We start from the raw sequence: 18,994 nt of genomic DNA, 5'->3' as shown, positions 1-18,994 counted from the left end.
TTAAAACATTCCTAAAATGTCTCTGAACTAAGTAAGACTCCTGACATCGTTTCATTACAATTAGTACTGGCTAAATTCTATCACAGTGAATGAATATCACTAAAACCAAAAAATCACTATAAAAAAAATTCTAAAAACCTCAGCTAATAGACCATATGATTGTATGTTATAAGATCTAGTTTTATTTACTCTCTTTTGGCAAAACAAAACTTTCAAACTTTTTCAGAGCATTATGATTGAGCATCTACCACATGCCAAGCACTGGGGAAACAAATGAATAAAAAAGCCAGTCAAAATATCAACTCATTTTGTACCAGTATAAATTAAAGTACAAACAACAAAGCTGAGGAAGTACTGTGCAGCAAGGAGCCAACTTCTATGTGGGGAAATCTGGAGAAATTACATAGCAAATTTAAGTTGGACGTCAAAGACTGAGTAGGGGTTTGAGGCATAGAGCAGGAAGAGGGGAAGAAAGAGTATGCCAAGCAAATAAAGGGCTATTGGACAAAGCACATTGGGTATGACAGGAGTGATAAAGAGGAGAGAGGATAAAGAGGAAAGAACCCTAGGGTAGAGTCAGATAATGATGGGTCTGGTATGCTAAACTCTGAAATTTGGAGTTTACCCCTCTAGGTAATGGAGAGAAAGTAGAAATCTTCAAGTAGTACAGTGACAAAAACCTGAAGAATAAGTTCATATAACAGGAAAAACCTTAGTTACATTACAATCATTTCGAAGGCATTATTTACTATTATACCATATTGATGCTGTTCTGTGAATACTGTGCTGATGCAGATACAAAAAAAAAAAATCTAAGTGTAATCTATTCCTCTGTCCATGCTTTCAACTTAGCCTCAGGGCTCAGTCATTGACCCTCTTCTCTACTCCCTGGCTAATCTCACCAGACCCATGTTTTTAAACATCTATGTATTTAAACACTTAAATACATCTATGTATTGCTATCCAAAATATAGTATATTCACAGCCCTGATTTGCCTCTGGGTTCCAGACTTGAACAGTCAACTCCCTACTCAATGGGTATTCCTGGATAGCCAGTGAGCAAACTCAAACTCAACATATCCAACTAAATTCACTTTAAACCCCAAAATAGCTCCTTCCAGTTTTATATCTCTGCACAAAGCACCAGCTGCTCTAGCTAAAAACCTTGGAATCATCCTTGATTCCTTTCTCTTACCTCCTACAACTAATCTATCGGCAAATTCTATTAATTCTACCTTCAAAATATACCCTGAATCAGATCCCTTCTCATTGCATCCGTCATTGGCCCCCTGATCCAAGCCACCATATTCATCATTTCATTCCAAAGACTTCCTAAATGGTCTCCTGCTGCCCCTCTTGCTTCTATAGCAGTCAGTGACCCTTTAAAATATAAATTAAATTGTATCATCTTTTTTAATAAAAACTGTCCAATGGGCTCCATCACACTTAGAATAAAATTCAAAGCCTTCCTGATCTACAAGGCTCTACATCATCTGAGTCACATCAACTTCCCAATATCATGACCTACCATTGTACCCACCATCACTACCACCAATTAACACCCCAGCAATCTCCAAACTTTAGAACACTAGCCTTCCTGCACTTCCTTGAAAATCCCAAACTGATTTTCACCCCAGAGTCTGTGCATTAGTATTCCCTCTGCTTGAAATGCTCCACATGTCAGCATGACTTACTCCTTATCATTCAGGTCTCTTTAAGTTCAAATATTACCTCAAAGAAGTCTTACCTAGCAACCTATTTAAAAGAACCACCAAACCCAACAGCACCATTACACTCTATCTTCTTGTACTATTTTCTTCATAGCACTTTGAAAATATCTGAAATCATATTATTTATTCGTTTATTACCTACTATTATATAAATTACATGAGAGTAGAGACTGTGTTATTCACTACCCAATCCCTAGACCTAATATATCTGGCATACAGTAATGTTCATTAATTACTGGTTGTTGAATGAACAAATTAACCTAACTGGTCTCATCTATTTATATTCTCATCCTGTTATACATAATTGAATAATTCCTTCCCTAGCCTTGAATTCAGATCTAATTCCTGATTAGATTACTAGACCATTCTTCCTTGAACAGAGTTCTAAACCACTTTGAAGATCATTAAAACAAGCTACGCTGTACCACTGCCTTTAATTCCTTTCTATAATTAGCCCTTCCAGCAACTTGGCCAGTTATTTTTCTTTGACTATAACTTTCATTATCCTCTTTCTATATTATCCAGCTAGTCAATGTACTGCTTATCATAAATGCCTTTGATAAAGAGGGACAGACATGCCCAAATTATAACAAATGGTTTTTTTTTTATATTGTAATACAAATTATTTAAAGAAAAGCAAAAATTTAAAAACCAAATTCGCAGGTCAAGGCCGATAACAAGAATAATAAGTCATGTTGATAGTATATACTCTAACCCTAGTCTAATAAGGGAAAAAAACATCAAATACCAATTAAGGGAAATGCTACAAAATACCTGACCAGTATTCCTCAAAACTATCAAAGTCATCAAAAACAAGGAAAATCTAAGAAACTATCACAGCCCAGAGGACCCTAAGGAGACATGATTACTAAAAGTCCTTATGGCTGTGTAATGGGTGGTTCTGAGAGACAGTAGCCTCATAGGAACTCTCTAGAGATGTCTAGGAAAATAAGCAACCGGCTTTGTTACAATGAAGCTATGGCCATCTTCGTAACACATTCCTCATTTGTATTCACTTTCTCCCTGAGTTCCTTTTTCCCCCTAACACCTTCTTCCCTGGAATGTCACCCATCAATAAAGCATCAGTACAATTAAAAAAATAAAAAACTATCGTCGTATTATGGTATCCTCAATGCGATCCTGGAACAGAAAAAGAACATTAGATAAAAAGTGAAGAAATTTTATTAAACTGTGGATCTCAATTAATAATAATGTATCAATATTTATTGGTTCATTAATTATAACATATATATCATGCTAATATGTTATTAATAGGGAAAACTGAGTGTTGGGTATATGTAAACTCTCTAAAATATCTTTGCAATTTTTCTATAAATCTAAAATAGTTCTAAGAAATAACATTTTTTTAAATTAAATTTATCCAAAAAATCCTACCATTCAAATAAACACACTGGTAGTTCACATTTGATGTATATAATTGTAGACTTCACTGTTTACATTTGATGTATGTCATTTTAAACTATTATGTAAATAAACACATATAGGTATATTCCTACAAAAATGTGATTATGCTACAAATATTCTGTAACCTACTTTTTAGACTTAACAATATACATACTATGCTTTCCAAGTCATTAATAGAAATTTGTTATATCAAGTCTACTAACCGCAAAGTATTTCCCTCTATGAAAGCACTATATATATTTAGCCAATCCTCTATTATTTAACATCTAAGTTTTTCCAGTTTTTGTTTTTATAAAAAACACTACTAAGACAACTCTTAAATGAAAATCTTTGCGAACATACCAACTAGTGCCTTAACAAAGAAGAGCTGCTGAGTCAAAAACCATATAGGCTTTGAATGCTTTCAGTAAGTATAACCAAAATGCCCTCCTTTAAGGATGTTCATATTTACATAGCCACCATTAGCAGTGTACAAGTGTGTCAATTTCACCATTCCTATGCCAATACTAGATATTAACATTTTATTACATACATGCCAATCTGTCAGACTGGGGGGGAAAGTTATTTTGTGTCATTTATTTATAAGTGAAAAATAATGTATTTTTACCCTTGTTGGTTATTTTTTGTTTCTATGTGTGACCTACCTATTGACTGATGTCTTTTGCCCATCCATTAGATCTTAAGTTCATGAACCTAGGTCTAACACATAGTACAAGATTTTTTTCCCACAATTTGCCCAGCTTTGATCATCACTGGACCCCCTACACCTGAAAAACTGCCTGGCACATAGTAAGCACTCAATAAATATGTTAAATGAATCCTGAATGAATAAATTTTCCTTTTAACTTTATAGTGTTTTTGCCAACTAGCAGATGTTTTATGCAATAATTCTATCAAACTTTGCCTTTATGGAGTCTGCTTTTCAGTCATGCTTACAACAGCTCATCCTATTCCAAGATTGGGAAACTGTTCATCCATTTTTTTAAGTAATTTTCTGACTTTACATTGAAATATTTAATTCACCTCGTTTTTTATTTTATTTACATTTTAAGATACAATTCCTTTTTTAAAATGGTTAGCCATTTATTCCAACATAATTTTGCAATTTTCTCAAAATGCCACCTTTATAGCACTAAATAGCGTTAGATATTTCTAGATTAATCTGTTCCACTACTCTATTCCAGAGTTACTTCTTTTGTTTTGATTATCACAGCTTTATTTGTATATTCACTAGTGCCCCCTCACTTTTTCAAAATTTTTCCTACTTTACAGGTCCATTCTTCCAAATGAAATTTAGAATCATGTTGTCAAGTTTTCAAAAGGAATTCTGGTAGAAATTCTGTAAAATTATCAGTCATATGACCTTATGCAAGTTACTTAATCTCTCTGTTGCTATTTCCTTATTGGTAAAGTGGAGATAATCGTACTTACCTCTTAGGTTTGTTATGAGCACTAAATGAATAAAGACATATAAAGTATTATGCTAGGAAGATGTTAACTATAATTGCTCAAAAGTGAAAACTATTATTATGATTGCTCAATGTTTTCCAGATTTTATTCCCACAACATTCAAAGCCTCTTTAATGTACATCAAAAAGTACCATAAAACATAAAGAGTGATATGAAAAATATATAATGTATGCCTGCTTCATTTCACTAAAGGCCTTGACCTTTGGTAAAATGAAGAGCTGAAGCTGGGAATAGGGAACCATGAAAAATTCGGAAGGCTCGTGACTGGAAGCCTTAAATTTTTTACAAAGACTGTCCCACCAAGTGGAAGGCACTAGCAAGTCCCTTCTAATTATGTTTCCTCATCTCCATAGTTATGACAATACTACTTATCTCGATTTCTTTCCAGAAAACACACAGGGACTAGTAGTCTAAAAGAAGTTTTCAAATAAGAAAGTGGGCAGGTAAGAGTTTAAATGCTATCAATAAACATAGACAAACATCCCAGGCTATCATAACAAATTACTTCTACCAAGTTTCCCACATCACTCTAACAATGGTGGACAGAATTGTTGGGAGATTTTTTCTTGTGGTGAGATGAGACTGTTTCATAATTGTTTAATAATTTGCTTATTCTTACTCTTGTTATGTGCATGACATTGGGATTAGACAGAGATCATATACCACATGAAAGACCTTAGAAAGATATTCTATATTGAGCTAAAATATACAGGACAAAATGGAGGCCGAGAGTGGCAACGTGACTTGCTAATTACAACAGTAGCCAAAGGCTTAGATCCCACGTCTCCTAATTCTCAGGCCTCGGCTCATTCCACTACACGATACAGCTTCTCGCCATGGCTTGCCACACTTCGAGGTGGGAGGAGTAAAAGCAGACAATCTGGTCGCAGCAAAGGCGACGAAAAACCACAGGCCAGCGCAGTCGACGGCACGTGACTGGCCACGCCTCTCCCCTCTCCCACCCTCCCCTTTCCCCGCGCCAGCAGCACGCGCTGCCAACCTCGTCATGTGACCTTCACGCGGCCCCAGCGCTCCCCCTGCTAGGCGACTCTTTCCAGCAGCCATTTTGCCGACTACTTGTCGTCCGTGCTTACAGCGGGGCTGGACGCTGCGAAAACCTGTGGCAAGATTTTACAAGCCGCACACGCGCTTCGAAAAAGCGCTCCGGCCGTCAGGGCTAAGCCGAACCTCACTGAACACGTCGCACCCCGGGGCGCCGGGGAAAACTGTGGGTGCGCCTCGGCCTGCGATTGGCTGTGGCGTCCACGTGACGCCACTACCCCTCAACCCTCTCCTTCCCCCTACCCACAAAAACACCCCAGCAGCCGCTTAACACCTCGCGCCCAGTACACGCCACTGGGCGCGTGGGGATGAACGGAGCGCGTGGCAACCAAGGCGCCTGCGCGTACCTGCCGGGGCCGAACGGAGCGGGCCCACGCGCTGCTCGGCTCACGGGTCCGGGAATCCTCGCGCTGCTGGACCACCCGGCCAGTCATTGGCTGCCAGCTTTGGTCACGTGCTCAGCTCAGGCCTGCCCCTAACCGCTAATCACCTGGCACCGTGCTCGAAGCGGCGCCGAAAGTCGTTCGCACGCGGAAAGGGAGGGTAGTTAGAGGACCTCCTTTTCTGCAGTTAGGGGGTTACATCCACAAAGGGGAAACGAGAAAGCAGAGTCTCAAAACCACGGAAGCTCACACCTACCGGTTTAACTTCGCGTGCCCCTCCAGGAGCCGGGAACCATCGCCCTTGGGCGCTCCCCGATGCACGCCGGGATACGTCTGGCGCCCCTCGGTGTGCTGCAGAGCATGCCGGGAAAGGCACCTCTCCCGATTTCCTGGCTCTCACCTCCCGGGCATTCCTTTCTTGTCCTGTTGAAAGCCCGGTCCTTGGGCACGGAATGAGGCGGTTTGAGTAATTATGGGAGTGTAACTGGATATAACAGGCACTTTCAATCCCCCCTTCCCCTACTTGTTCTATCTGTGTGGTCTTGGGGAATCCGCTTAACCTTTCCTCAGGGACCAGGCATTTAGTAAGAGCCAGCTGAGTGCCTTAGTAAATACTGCAAAAAATAAATAATAGCAAGAGTATTTGCTTACAAGTAAACTACCAGCTTTTCATGGTCAATGGAAAAGAATGCTAATCTACATACTACTTACTGCAAACCTTACTTGGGAGAGGATATAATACCAGAACTTCTCTTGGGACTGAAGACCAGACCTTTCTTTGCACAGTTACCACTCTTGCTGGGAAAGGGGGAGGCGTTTTAAAGGGGCCAGAGATGTGGTCTTACTACATTTTCTGGCTCAAGCTAATACTATGTATACTGGAATGGAGAAAAACACCATCTGCTAATGCTGAGAAAAGATGGTCTTAAATCGGAAAGTTACTTTTGTAACCTATGCACAACCTCCTGGTCGAAATTTAATATTTCACTCCCGTGAAGCCACCAAGTAAAACCATTTATACTTCTTCCACTTTGAACTTCATTCCTCAACTTTGCTGATTTCAACTTTGTTTTTTCAGTTAACAAAGGGATGATCAAGCTTGGGGAATTTGACTACCACTGGTCAGACTCACAAGACCACTGATTTATAAACGAAAAATTAAATCTGTTAATTTATAATGTGGCTACCAAGCCAAAACATATAGTTTCTGCCATCCTTCTCTAGCTTCGAAATACTCGATGAGCCTAATTAATTATCGGAAAATTATTTCTAGACTAGAAAATTGAAAGAGAATTAGACTTCTGGAAATTTATATGAAGAATATGAAACACTAATTTAAAAAGATATATGCACCCCATGTTCATTGCAGCATTATTTATAATAGCCAAGATATGGAAACAACCTAAGTGTCCATCAAGGGATGACTGGATAAAGAAAATGTGACACACAAACTCACATTCACACACATAATGGAATATTAGCCATTAAAAAGATGAAATATTGCCATTAACAATGACGCACTTAGAACTCGAGAGTATTATGCTAAATGAAATAAGTCAGATGAAAAAATACAAATACCATATCAATTCAATCATATGTGGAATACAAAACAAAAAGAAACAAATTAACAAACAAAAACACACTCTTAAAGATAAGCAACAGATTGGTGGTTACCAGAGAGGAAGAGGGAGTAGTGATAGGGAAAAATAGCTAAGAGGAGGTCAAATGTATGGCAATGGATGGAAACTAGTTTAGATATATACATGCTGTAGTGTATACAGATATCTAATAACGTATAGCTGAAAATTATGTTACTAACCAATGTCTCAATTTAAAAATATAATAAATAAATAAATAAATAAAAATAATTAAACATAAAAGAAAGAGAATTAGATAATCACATAACAAAATCATTAAAACTACATCTATGTTAAACTTGAAGTTTATGAAAAACTCTTATATACTTTATTAAATGAAATCCTAACTGAGATACTGAGAGAAAAGTCCTCTAGTGATATTACGTGTTCTGAGACAAGCTTCAGTGGGAAGCTGGAAAATGTGTTTGAATATATTCTCCAGACAACTGTGATGCACAACTAGATTTGGGGTCTATTGCTATAGTGGAAAGAGCTCAGGCCTTGAAGTCAGACCATCTGAGTGAAACTGCGGTTCTCTCGCTTACCATAATTTGACCTTAAACAAGTTTTTTAACTTTTTGAGGCTCAGTTCAATGAACTATAAATTGTAGCCAATCATACCTAGTCTTTGGATTATCATGATGATTCTGAGATTTTAAAATATGTTTAGAATTCGTGTCACAATTCCTGATAAATAGGAGGCACTCAATAACAAAGGTTGTATTCTAATCAGAATCCTGTACTCTGTCCAATATAGCAGACTCTTGAATCCTTTTTTCTCCACTATTCTGTTTCTCCCCTAGACAGTGCTAGAGGCACACTAACAGATTTCTACACTGCAGATCTCTTTGAGACTCCTTGGTGACTGTAGCCCATCTGTTGGTACATATTGTTACATTATCTCCTACCTTTACTTCAAGTATTGTTTTCTTTCTTAACATATTAAAATGCTGAACTGTAGACATTATTGAAGTAAAATAATGCTTAGAGGGTGGAGGGGGTACCTGTGCCTACACTTCAAGGAGGTTAAAATTGTATATATTTAAATACCTCAGAGCAAAGACTCCCTCAAAACTCACTTTCTCTTCCCTTATATAACACAATATTTTAGATGCTCCCTTCCTAGTCGCTTTCCTGTGATTTCTTTTCCTCTTCTAGCTTCATCATTCACTCCGAACAAGAGAGGGTTTAGCTAGGACAGAGTTCACCACACACATCTGAAATTCAGTATTTCCATGATGAAATTAATTACCTGTCCCTCCACCCTACATACCAGCTACTACTGTATTCCCTTAAATGTGCAGTGACACCACCATTCTAATAAGTCTCCCAGCCAAGAAAATCTCCATTATCCCTAACTGCTCCTTCTCATCTATCTTCCACATTTGATTGGTTACAAAGTTCTGTTGCTTCCCACACTTAAATATCTTTTGAATTCAACACTTACTTGTCATTTCTTCTATGCATTAGTTCAACCCTTACGTCTATTAGACCCTACAAATATAAATATTTTATTATAATGATAATAGCATGTTAAAGCTGATTTCAGAATACAAAATTTGTCATCTATATTGTTTTTCATAGGCTAGTAAAAAGTTTGTAATGTCCTACACAGCGAATGCTCTTAGGATGAGTGAAATATTTTTTTAATATAAGCAAATATATCTAAAAACATATTATAGGAAGTTATAAAATGTAGAATTTTTGGACAGATATTTTATTGAGTGCTGAAGAATGTTAGTAGTGATCTTGGAAATGGCTGTACACATTTATGCTATTTTTAAACATTTCTGGGTCTCCCAACTTTCAGGAACATAATTGTTCTTCCTTGCTCCTTTGAATTTAGGAGTGATTATATGACTTGCTTAGGCAATGAAATGTGAGTGGAAGTAGCATGTTTCGCTCCTGGGAAGTTTTAAATGCCAGTGCAAAATTCAGCCATTTTTTTCTTTCCTTCTGCCACAGCTACAAACAATGTTCTAATTGGTGATTATACCATGCGCTTTGATCTCATAATATGAATGACACAGAGCAGATACCCTAAGCCAACTACTAGTGAACATGTATCATGAGCAAGAAATAACTTAGGTTGTTTTAAGACACTGAGATTTGAAATCATCAGTTATCCCACATAACCTAGCACACACTGAGCGATACAGAAATGGAGGAAGTTGCTAGAGATGACCCCAATCCATTCTGTTAAGGAAGACCCCAATTGCTAATGTCCACAATGTGATACAAGTTTAGAAACACAGGAAAGTAAGAGATTCTAGCAGCATGAGAGGACAACTGCCTGAGGTGATGTAAAACAAGAGCCTTATAAAGAACGCTTATTGGAAACTTGCCTTTCATCTCTGTCTACTACATAATCCGTTTTCACAGACCAGCCAAAGTGATCTTTCAAAAATATTAGTAAGATCTTAGGACTCCTCTGCTTGTAATTAGCCAATGTTTCTTATTATACTTACAATAAAATTCATACTCTTTACCTTGGCCTGTGAACCTTAACTAATTTGGCCCTTGCCTACTTATCACTTTACAGTTTATGCACTCTTGATCAGTATCATCATCCCCATTTTATGACTTTTACAGTGGTTGTGCCCTCGGCCTGTCTGTGTGGATGGATCCATCTCAGTGGTTCTCATTAGCTCAAATGTCACTTTCTAAGAGAAAGTTCTAACTGACTACCCTATCTAAAGTAGATTCTCCCATCCACTAGTCGTTTCTGTTTTATCACCCTGCTTCTTTTCTTTATAGCACTTCTTATTGTCTCTTATTTGTTTTTGTTTTATTGTTTTCTTTCTGCCTCTACTCTCATGCAAACTCCATGAGAGTAGAGGCAGGGCCTCTGTATTTACAACATCTTGAACAGTATCTAGCACATAAGACAGCAAGAATTTATTTGCAAATCATAAATATAAGAATTTAATATCCACAGTAATATAAGAACTCCTATAACAACCACAAAAAACTTGATTAAAAAAAAAGACAAAGAATTTGAATACACATTTCTCCAAAGAAGATATACAAGTGGCCAATAAGCACATGAAAAAATGCTCAATATCACTAATCATTAAAGCAATACAGATCAAATCAACAATGAGATCTCAGTTCTCACCTCTTAGGATGGCTATTTAAAAAAAAAAAGAAAACAACAAGTGTTGGCAAGTGTGTAGAGAAGTTGGAATGCTTGTGCATTGTCGGTAGAAGTGTAAAATGGTACAGCTGCTATAGAAAACAGTATGAAAGTTCCTCAGAAAACTAAAAATGCAATCATATTTTTCTGTATAACCCAGTAATTCCACTTCTGGGTATAGACTAAAAAGAATTGAAGGTATGGTCTTAAAGAGATATTTGTACATCCATGTTCATAGCAGTATTATTCAGAACAGCCAAAAGGTGGAAGCAACCTAAGTACTCATGATAGTTGAATGGATATGAAAAATGTAATATATACATACAATGGAATATTATTTATCCTTTAAAAGGAAGGAAAATCTGATATATGCTACAACATGGATGAATATTGAAAACATTATGCTAAATGAATTAAGCCAGTCAAAAAATGATAAATACTCTATGTTTCCACTTATATGAAGCACCTAGAGTAGTCAAATTCATAGAAATAAGAAGTAAAAGTAGTTGTCAGGGGCTGGAGGGAGGGGAAGGTGGGAATTGTTTAAAAGGTATAGTTTCCATTTTTCAAGATGAGTTCTGGAGGTTGCGCAACAATGTATATGTACTTAACACTACTGAACTGTACACTTAAAAATGGTTAAAATAGAAATTTTATGTTGTATATATTTTACCACAATTTTTATAAAAAGACAGTTGACAAATACTTGTTGACTGGATGAAAGAATGAATGAACATATAAACTAAGACTGATGTTTCTGATGATACTCAGTTACCATTTCAACTTCTCCCGACTTGTCTATCCAATGATTACTAGTATTGAATGAGTGTGTGGGTGTGTGTGTATGCATGTGTGTCAGAGAGAGACAGAGGGGCAGAGATAGACAGATAGAAGGAAAGACAGAGACAAAAAGAAAAAAAATGTGATGGATTCCAGGATTAATAAAATGTTACACTGAAAATCACTATGTCATTTATTACTCATATTAAAAACCAGACTTTGATTTTTAATTTAAAAAAAGAAAGTATTATACCATATTATACCATATTTTATTTATAGTATTTGCCCTAAGAAGTCAGTTTCTTTCTGTCTCTGTCTTCGTGTGTGTGTGCGTGTGTGTGTGTGTGTGTGTGCGCGTGCGTGCATTTGTGTTTCTCCCACTATTCTCTATTTTCTTCTTTGATTCATCATTTTACTCAATTCTTATGGTAGACTGCTCACTGGTTTCCCTGTCTCCAATCTCTCTCCCTATCCAATCCATCCTCCAAACTACTCCCAGATTTACCTTATTTTTCTGAAACATAGATCTCATCATATAATGCCTCCATATAAAACCACTGACAAAGTCTAACTCATCAACCTTTTCCTTTATGGTTAGTGCTTATTGTGTCTTGTCTAAGAAATCTTTGCCCACCCCTAAGTTGTGAAGATTTTCTTTTGTGTTTTTGTAGAAGTTTCATAGTTTTAGCTTTTATGTTTAGGCATAATGTATACCCCAAATTAATACGATGTGAAGTAGGGGTTGAGATTCTTTTTCTTTCTTTCTTTTTTTTTTTCCATAAAGATATCAAGTTGATCTAACACTATTTGTGGAAGACTATTTTACTCCTTTGAATTACCTCGGTACCTTTGTTAGTTATCTATCACTCTGAAACAAGTTATCCCAAAACTTAGCAGCTTAAAACAGAAAATATTTATTACCTCATAGTTTCTTTGGTTAAGGAATCCGACCACAGTTTAGCTAGATGCCACTGGAAGAAGGTTTATCGTGAAGTTGCGTCAAGCTGTTGGTCAGGGTTGCAGTCTCATCTAAAGGCTTGATTCAAAGAGATAAAAGTCTGCTTCCAAGCTCATTCATGTGGTTCTTGTCAGGCCTTGGTCCCTCACCACATGGTCCTCTCCACAGGGCTGCCTTACAACATGGCAGTTAGTTCTTTACAAATAGCAAGCCATTCAAGAGAGAAAGAGTTTTTCCAAGATGTAAGTCATAGTCCTTTTTAAACTAACTCCAGAAGCCACATTCTGTCACTTCTGTTAGACCACACTCAAGGCGAGGTGAATTACACAAGGGCAGGAATACCAGGAGGAAAAAAATCCTCGGAGGCCATTTTAGAGGCTGCATACAACTACATCCTTTTTCAAAATCAAATTGACTATATATGTTTGGGTCTATTTCTAGACTCTGTTCTGTTCTGTTGACCTATTTATTTGTCCATATACTAATGCTGCGCTGCCTTGATTTCTGAAATTCTATAGTAACTCTTTTAGGTCAGGTAGTGTAAGTCCTTTAAATTTCTTTTTTACAAAGCTATTTTGACTAAGTCCTTTTCATTTCCATACACATTTTAGATTCAGCTTGTCAATTTCTATGAAAAACCTATTGGTATTTTAATTGGAATTGCACTAAATCTATAGATCGATTTCTGAATAATTAATATCTTAACTACAAATATTGAATAAGCATATAAAACAATGCACAATACTATTAATTATCAGAGAAATACAAGTTAAAACCACAATGGGATACAACTTAATACCCTCCAGAATGTCTAAAATTAAAAAGACTGACAATAGCAAGTGTTGGCTAGATTTAGAGCAACTATAACCTTCAAACATTGCTGCTATGCATATAAAATGATATAATCCTTTAGAAAGCAGTTTGATTATTTCTCATAAATTTTAACATATACCTATCCTATGACCCAGAAATTCAACTCCTAGGTATTTATTCAAGAGAAATGAAAACATATCTCTGCAAAAAAGCATGGTTTAAGAATTTTTATAATCACTTTATTTGTAATAACCAAAAACTAGAAACACCCCAAATGACATCGACAGATAAATAAACAGATCGATTACCAGTGGAATATTACTCAGAATAAAAAGAAATGAACTACTGATAGATATAACAACATAGGTAAATCTCAAAACACATGCTGAGTAAAAGAAGCCAGACATACAATAATATACACTATATGATTATATGACATTCTAGAACCACCAAAATCAACCTATGAATAAAGATGGCTAAAAGGTGCTCTACCCCTTTGAATTTGGGCTGGTCTTGTGAATGCTTTGACATACAGAATACAGCAGAAGTGATGCTCTACCAGTTTGGAGTCTAACCTTTAAAAGGACCGGAAGCTTCCACCTCCTCCTTCTTGGAACCCATGCTGTAAGGAAGCCCAAACAGCTGTGTGGACAAAAAATTAGGTCTCTAACTGGCAGTCCTAGCTGAGCTCCCAGATGAAAGCTAATTTCGACTTGCCAGCTATGTGATTGAGTTATCTTGGAAGTGGATTCTCCAGCCTTGGTCAGGCTATCCCAGCTGATGCCACAGAGAGCAGAAACAAATTGATTTTACTAAACCCTGACCAAATTGCTATACCATGAGCAAATAAATGATTTTTTTCTTAAACCACTAGGTTTGAGGATGTTTTTACATATCAATAAATAACCACAATATATGGCAAGTTGTATCAGTAGTTGCCTTGGGGACGTGGGGCGATCAATTGCAAAGGACACAAGGGGATTTTCAGGAGTGATAGAAATGTTCTGTATCTTGATTGGGGTGACAGTTATAAGGATTTATCAAAATTCTTTGAACAGTAAACTTAAAATCTATATATTATAATATATATAAGTTGTATCTAATAAAGTTAATTTTTTAAAAAAATAATAACTTTGATGACTCTCTTTAATAAGAAAATAAAGATTAAATTTCTTGGCTTGCTGAGAGATGCCTCACAAAGTAGCCCCAGCCTGAATTCCCAGGATATTCCCTACCCACTCTTTACACTAAATCTAAACAAATGATGTGCAGCTCCACATGGCCAGGGCTTCTTGAGGTTCTTCTGTCTCTGGCATGTCACTCCTTCTAATCTCGGGCTGCTGAAGTCCCAGTCATTTTGTGACGCCCACCTTTACCCATCCCGGTGCTGAGACAGTCTTAGTCACCACCTCCTCTTGCTTGCAGAATACTTTGTGAATACTTTTATTATAATACTCGTTACACTTTATCGTAAGTTTTTGTTTACTTGATTTTCTCCTTCACTAGACCCTGACTTCCTTCAAGAAAAAGATAACTTCTGAATCATCTTTATATCACCATAATCTAAGTACTGGGCAGGTAATAGATAGTATTTAGTAAGTGGTGGGTGAATTATAGAACATTAGCCAAGGTGTCCTTTTGCTTCTCTCATTGCTTTATTGCTCTTCGCCAGTCCTCTGTTGTATAGGTGTTTCTTGAGTCTCCATCCACTGCCATCCTCCACTATCTGCTTTTCTCTCCCTTTCTCACTCTCTCATCCCTTTGGCAGTACCTAAAGTTTCACCCATCATTATGGCTACAACCATTTCTTCACTACAGGTATCTCCAAAAGTTATTCATTACCAGCAAATGTTTACTGAGCATTAAGGACACTCTACTAAAGGCTGGAATACAAGGACTTACATAAGAATCACAAGACTTGAGGATTTGAAGAGTACTAAATGGCGAAAACAAGAGAGAAAGGAATCAAATCTCTTCAAGAAACTGAGTTTGTATGCCTTAGAGAATAAGGACACATCATCAAATGGGAAAATATGAAAAAGGATTTGGTATGGGAAGAAAAATAATAAATTTTGTCTTAACCATGTTGGGTGTTGAAATATTACATTCAAATGAACCTGTGTTATTGATGGAGGTACAGAATTTTATGCATTTATGAATGTCCCTCAAAATATACATATAGTTCTTGCCTTCATAAGACTTACTGAGTTGACAAACACAAATTGAAGAATTTCATAAGTAAATATAAAATTGAAATTTAATGCTGCAAAGAGGTACATATTATTATGAAAGCATATTATAGAAGAAATTAACATACTCAAGGAAGTTGGCACTGATCACTGAAGGAAGAGTAGAAGTTGACCAGGGGATGGGGAAAAAAAGGCTCTAGGCAAAAGGAACAGCATGTGCAAAAGTCTACAGCATAAAGACAGAAAGTAGATTGGTGATTGGCAGAGGCTGATGGAGGGCGAGGAGAAAAAGAAGGGCCTACTAATGGGTATAGAGTTTCTTTTTGAGGTAAAGAAAATGTTCTAGAATGAGATAGTGGTGATCATTACACAACTTTGAGAATATACTAAAATCCACTGAATTGTGTACTTTAAAGGGATGAATTTTGTGGTGTGTGAATTATATCTCAATTTTTAAAATAGAAAAATAATATAACAAAGATGAAGATGAATGCAATAACAAATTACCAATAGCAAAAGGCCTATGTCAGACAGACCACAATACCATCAACAAGCTAGAAAACAGTTAGCATGGCCAAAACACAGAGCAACGGCTGAAGAGGCAAATACAAAGAGTGAAGGAGCCATACTCAGAGAAATAATGATAAGGCATGAGACAAAAAGGAGATCAAAGAGGGAGAATCCAGAGACATACTAAGAGGTTCCACAGTCAATCTCCCACGATGCCCATAGCTGAGGAGCGGAAAGAAAAAAATGGAACCTGTAAGGGCATTAGACAAAGAGGCCACAGAGAAGAGAAGAAGCAGCACAATAGACTTGCACACAGGCTGAGAGAAGAGAGGATTCCTCAGAGCAGATTGTGGTCTGCAATGCTGACCACTGAAAAGAGGCTAACGAGGACAGAAATCAAGAAAAGCCCTTTGAATTGGTAGATAGATGACCATAGACACAGCCGTGAGAGAGTGGGGGTTGGGAGAAAGAGCCAGATGGCAGAGGAATAATGAGAGTATGCGTCATGAAAGCATGGAGGCACACAGTATTTGGCAGTGGAAAGATAAGGAAAAATGGGACAGTAGCTTAAAAAGAGTAGGGTCATATGGAGGCCTTTTTCAAAACAAGAGAGGCCTGAGTATCTGAGAATGAGAAAAGGGAGTAGAAAAAAGAAATCAATTTGAAATTTTAAGGAGAAAAGAATTCATGTGACAAATTCCCTTGAGAAGATAAGAAGAGATAGAATCAAGACAGGTGAAAGCACAGACTTAAAAATAAGATAGCTTTTACTCTGAGGTAGGGAAAGAGAGGAAATAATAGTTACAGAGATTTTTTTCTAGGTTGAAAGAAGTTTGGATAATGGAGTTCACATCATTGGCCTCTGTCTTCTCAGTAAAATTAAGAGCTAATATTTATTTAGCATTTACCATGGTATTGGCCTAAATAATTTTTATATATTAATTCATTTAATCTTACTACTTCATAAAATAGGTGCTGGCATACCTCATTTTATTGAACTCACCTTTATTGTGCTTCACGGATTTTCATTTTTTAGAAATTGAAGGCAAGACTCTCTACCAGCAAAAAGATTATGACTCATTTTATTGTGATGATCTGGAACCAAACCCTCAATATTTCTGAGGTATATCTGAGGTATTTCTGAGGTATGTTATCCTCATTTTATAGTTAAAGAAACAGAGTCACTGAGCAGTGAAATGGCTTTAAGAGAGACACGCAAGTAATAAATGGTAGAATTTCTCACACGTGTGACAGGGAGAGACTGAGGTGATTTGCCAAGAAGAAGGAGTGGGAAAGGAAGGAAAAGAGAAATTGAGAACTTGAGGAACAAAAGAAAGTTTAAAATAGCTGAAGTGAAAAACATGCTACTGAGCATGCAATTAAAGTTAGATCTTTCTGGATATTTTCTTTCTTATGAATTCCTGTACCGAAGGATTCCATGATTGAGATTTGTATAATTCCTCTCAGTTTTAGGTGTGTCAACCCTTCCCTTCAAATTCCTGAGCTCTGGGTCTGCCCATTGGACAGGATTCTGGTAAAGTTGAAGATGGCAGAGAATTATTCTGGCTCTCAGAGATGAGGACTGAGGCCACCCACACACCTGGGCAGCTTTACTGAACCTTAAAAGTGTATGTTTCATATGGGCATTAGAACTGGGGTCTCAGAAGCCCCTATGTTTCAGGAAAGATTTTCTAATTCAAAGTGAGTTAAAGAGAAACAATTTCTTATGGAGACTGTTCCTACAGCCCTTACCACAGGTAACAAACCTGCTTTTTGAAAACCAAATTTGAATTTTCTAAAAACTTTTTATATGTTCCATAATTATTTACATCTCCAAGGAAACAGAAGAATTTACAAGAAGCCAAACTGTCTCTATTCTCTTCCTCAAATGTCAGCTGTATGTTGGCAAAGATTCTTAAAGGAGTGAGAACAGAAAAGCAGCAACATTAAAAAGCCAAAAACCTCCTTATATAGAAACATCAATCAAAAACGCCACAATCCAAATTTCATTTCAGAGAAAGGCAAATTGGATTCAGAATAGATTCCAGGCAAATTTGTATCATTGATATCACTTCCTGCAGCAATATGTATTAGCATTTTTTCACATCAAAACATTGTGAAGAACACCCACTTATTAATAATAATTCTCTTAAAGTATAAACATTCATACAATTCAATATTCCAGTTCACATGTCCATGTAGAGTTGAGTTGATGAGGTTTCATGACTCAAAGGATAAATATTGGCACAAATACTTTATACACGAGGCAGCCTGGATATTCAGCTAGGCAACCAATTGGGAGTCAAGCTCAGATATGAAGATGTAGAGATCCATTGTTCCTGAGATGCTAACAAGGAGCAAACACAGCTCAGAATGGAATTGGGTTTAAGGATGTGTCATGTGAATCCGCCTACAGACAACTCAGAAATGTTCCTGAAATGGGAGGAGGCTGTCATCACCTCTTTCTCAGTATCATCATGTGCCACAGCAATCATTTTTGTTTTGGAAGTGCATTTTGATATACTGTCTCCCTTCCCTCATCTCCCTCTTCCCCACTCTGGGAAACAGACTCAATGCTCACTAACCTCGGCATTTGAAGTCAGAAGAAGGAAGTGGGGTGAGAAGTAAGGGCAGTTTCACAGAACCCCTGTGGAGCTAAGCTGCCCCTGGCATCACTCAGGCAGGCCTGCTCTCTACCTCCTCCTAGTGGTTGTGGAGGGAAGACTAATTCCTTTTAGTGAGGTGTAAACAAAGCTAAATTGTGGGCAATAGAGAGTTGGCCAGTGACGTTCAGTTCAGAAGGATTGATGGGTGGCTTTGACCTGTTTCTTCATTCTTCATTCTCTGTCGACAGATTTAAGAGGAGTGATAAATGGCAACACCCAGTACTTTACTGGGACA

The 18,994-nt window shown here is 37.1% G+C and overlaps 1 protein-coding gene across 2 annotated transcripts in view; it reads right to left on the bottom strand.

The window, feature by feature from the left end:
• Window positions 1-6,438, bottom strand: part of MGA (MAX dimerization protein MGA) — a 126,251-nt gene extending 119,813 nt beyond the window's left edge. Inside the window, exon 1 of one of the 2 annotated variants that reach the window (XM_036238242.1) lies at window positions 6,327-6,438. The gene's annotated coding sequence lies outside the window, so the exon portion shown is untranslated. Of the gene's footprint in view, window positions 1-6,034; window positions 6,198-6,326 lie in introns of those variants that run through there. The other variant, XM_036238243.1, reaches the window with a different exon arrangement.
• Window positions 6,439-18,994: the final 12,556 nt, after the last annotated feature.

Source organism: Rousettus aegyptiacus, unplaced genomic scaffold, assembly GCF_014176215.1.
Source record: "Rousettus aegyptiacus isolate mRouAeg1 unplaced genomic scaffold, mRouAeg1.p scaffold_m13_p_3, whole genome shotgun sequence".
Taxonomy (NCBI): domain Eukaryota; kingdom Metazoa; phylum Chordata; class Mammalia; order Chiroptera; family Pteropodidae; genus Rousettus; species Rousettus aegyptiacus.
The sequence above is the reverse complement of the archived record's forward strand: the minus strand, read 5'-3'. Positions and strand labels throughout refer to the sequence as shown.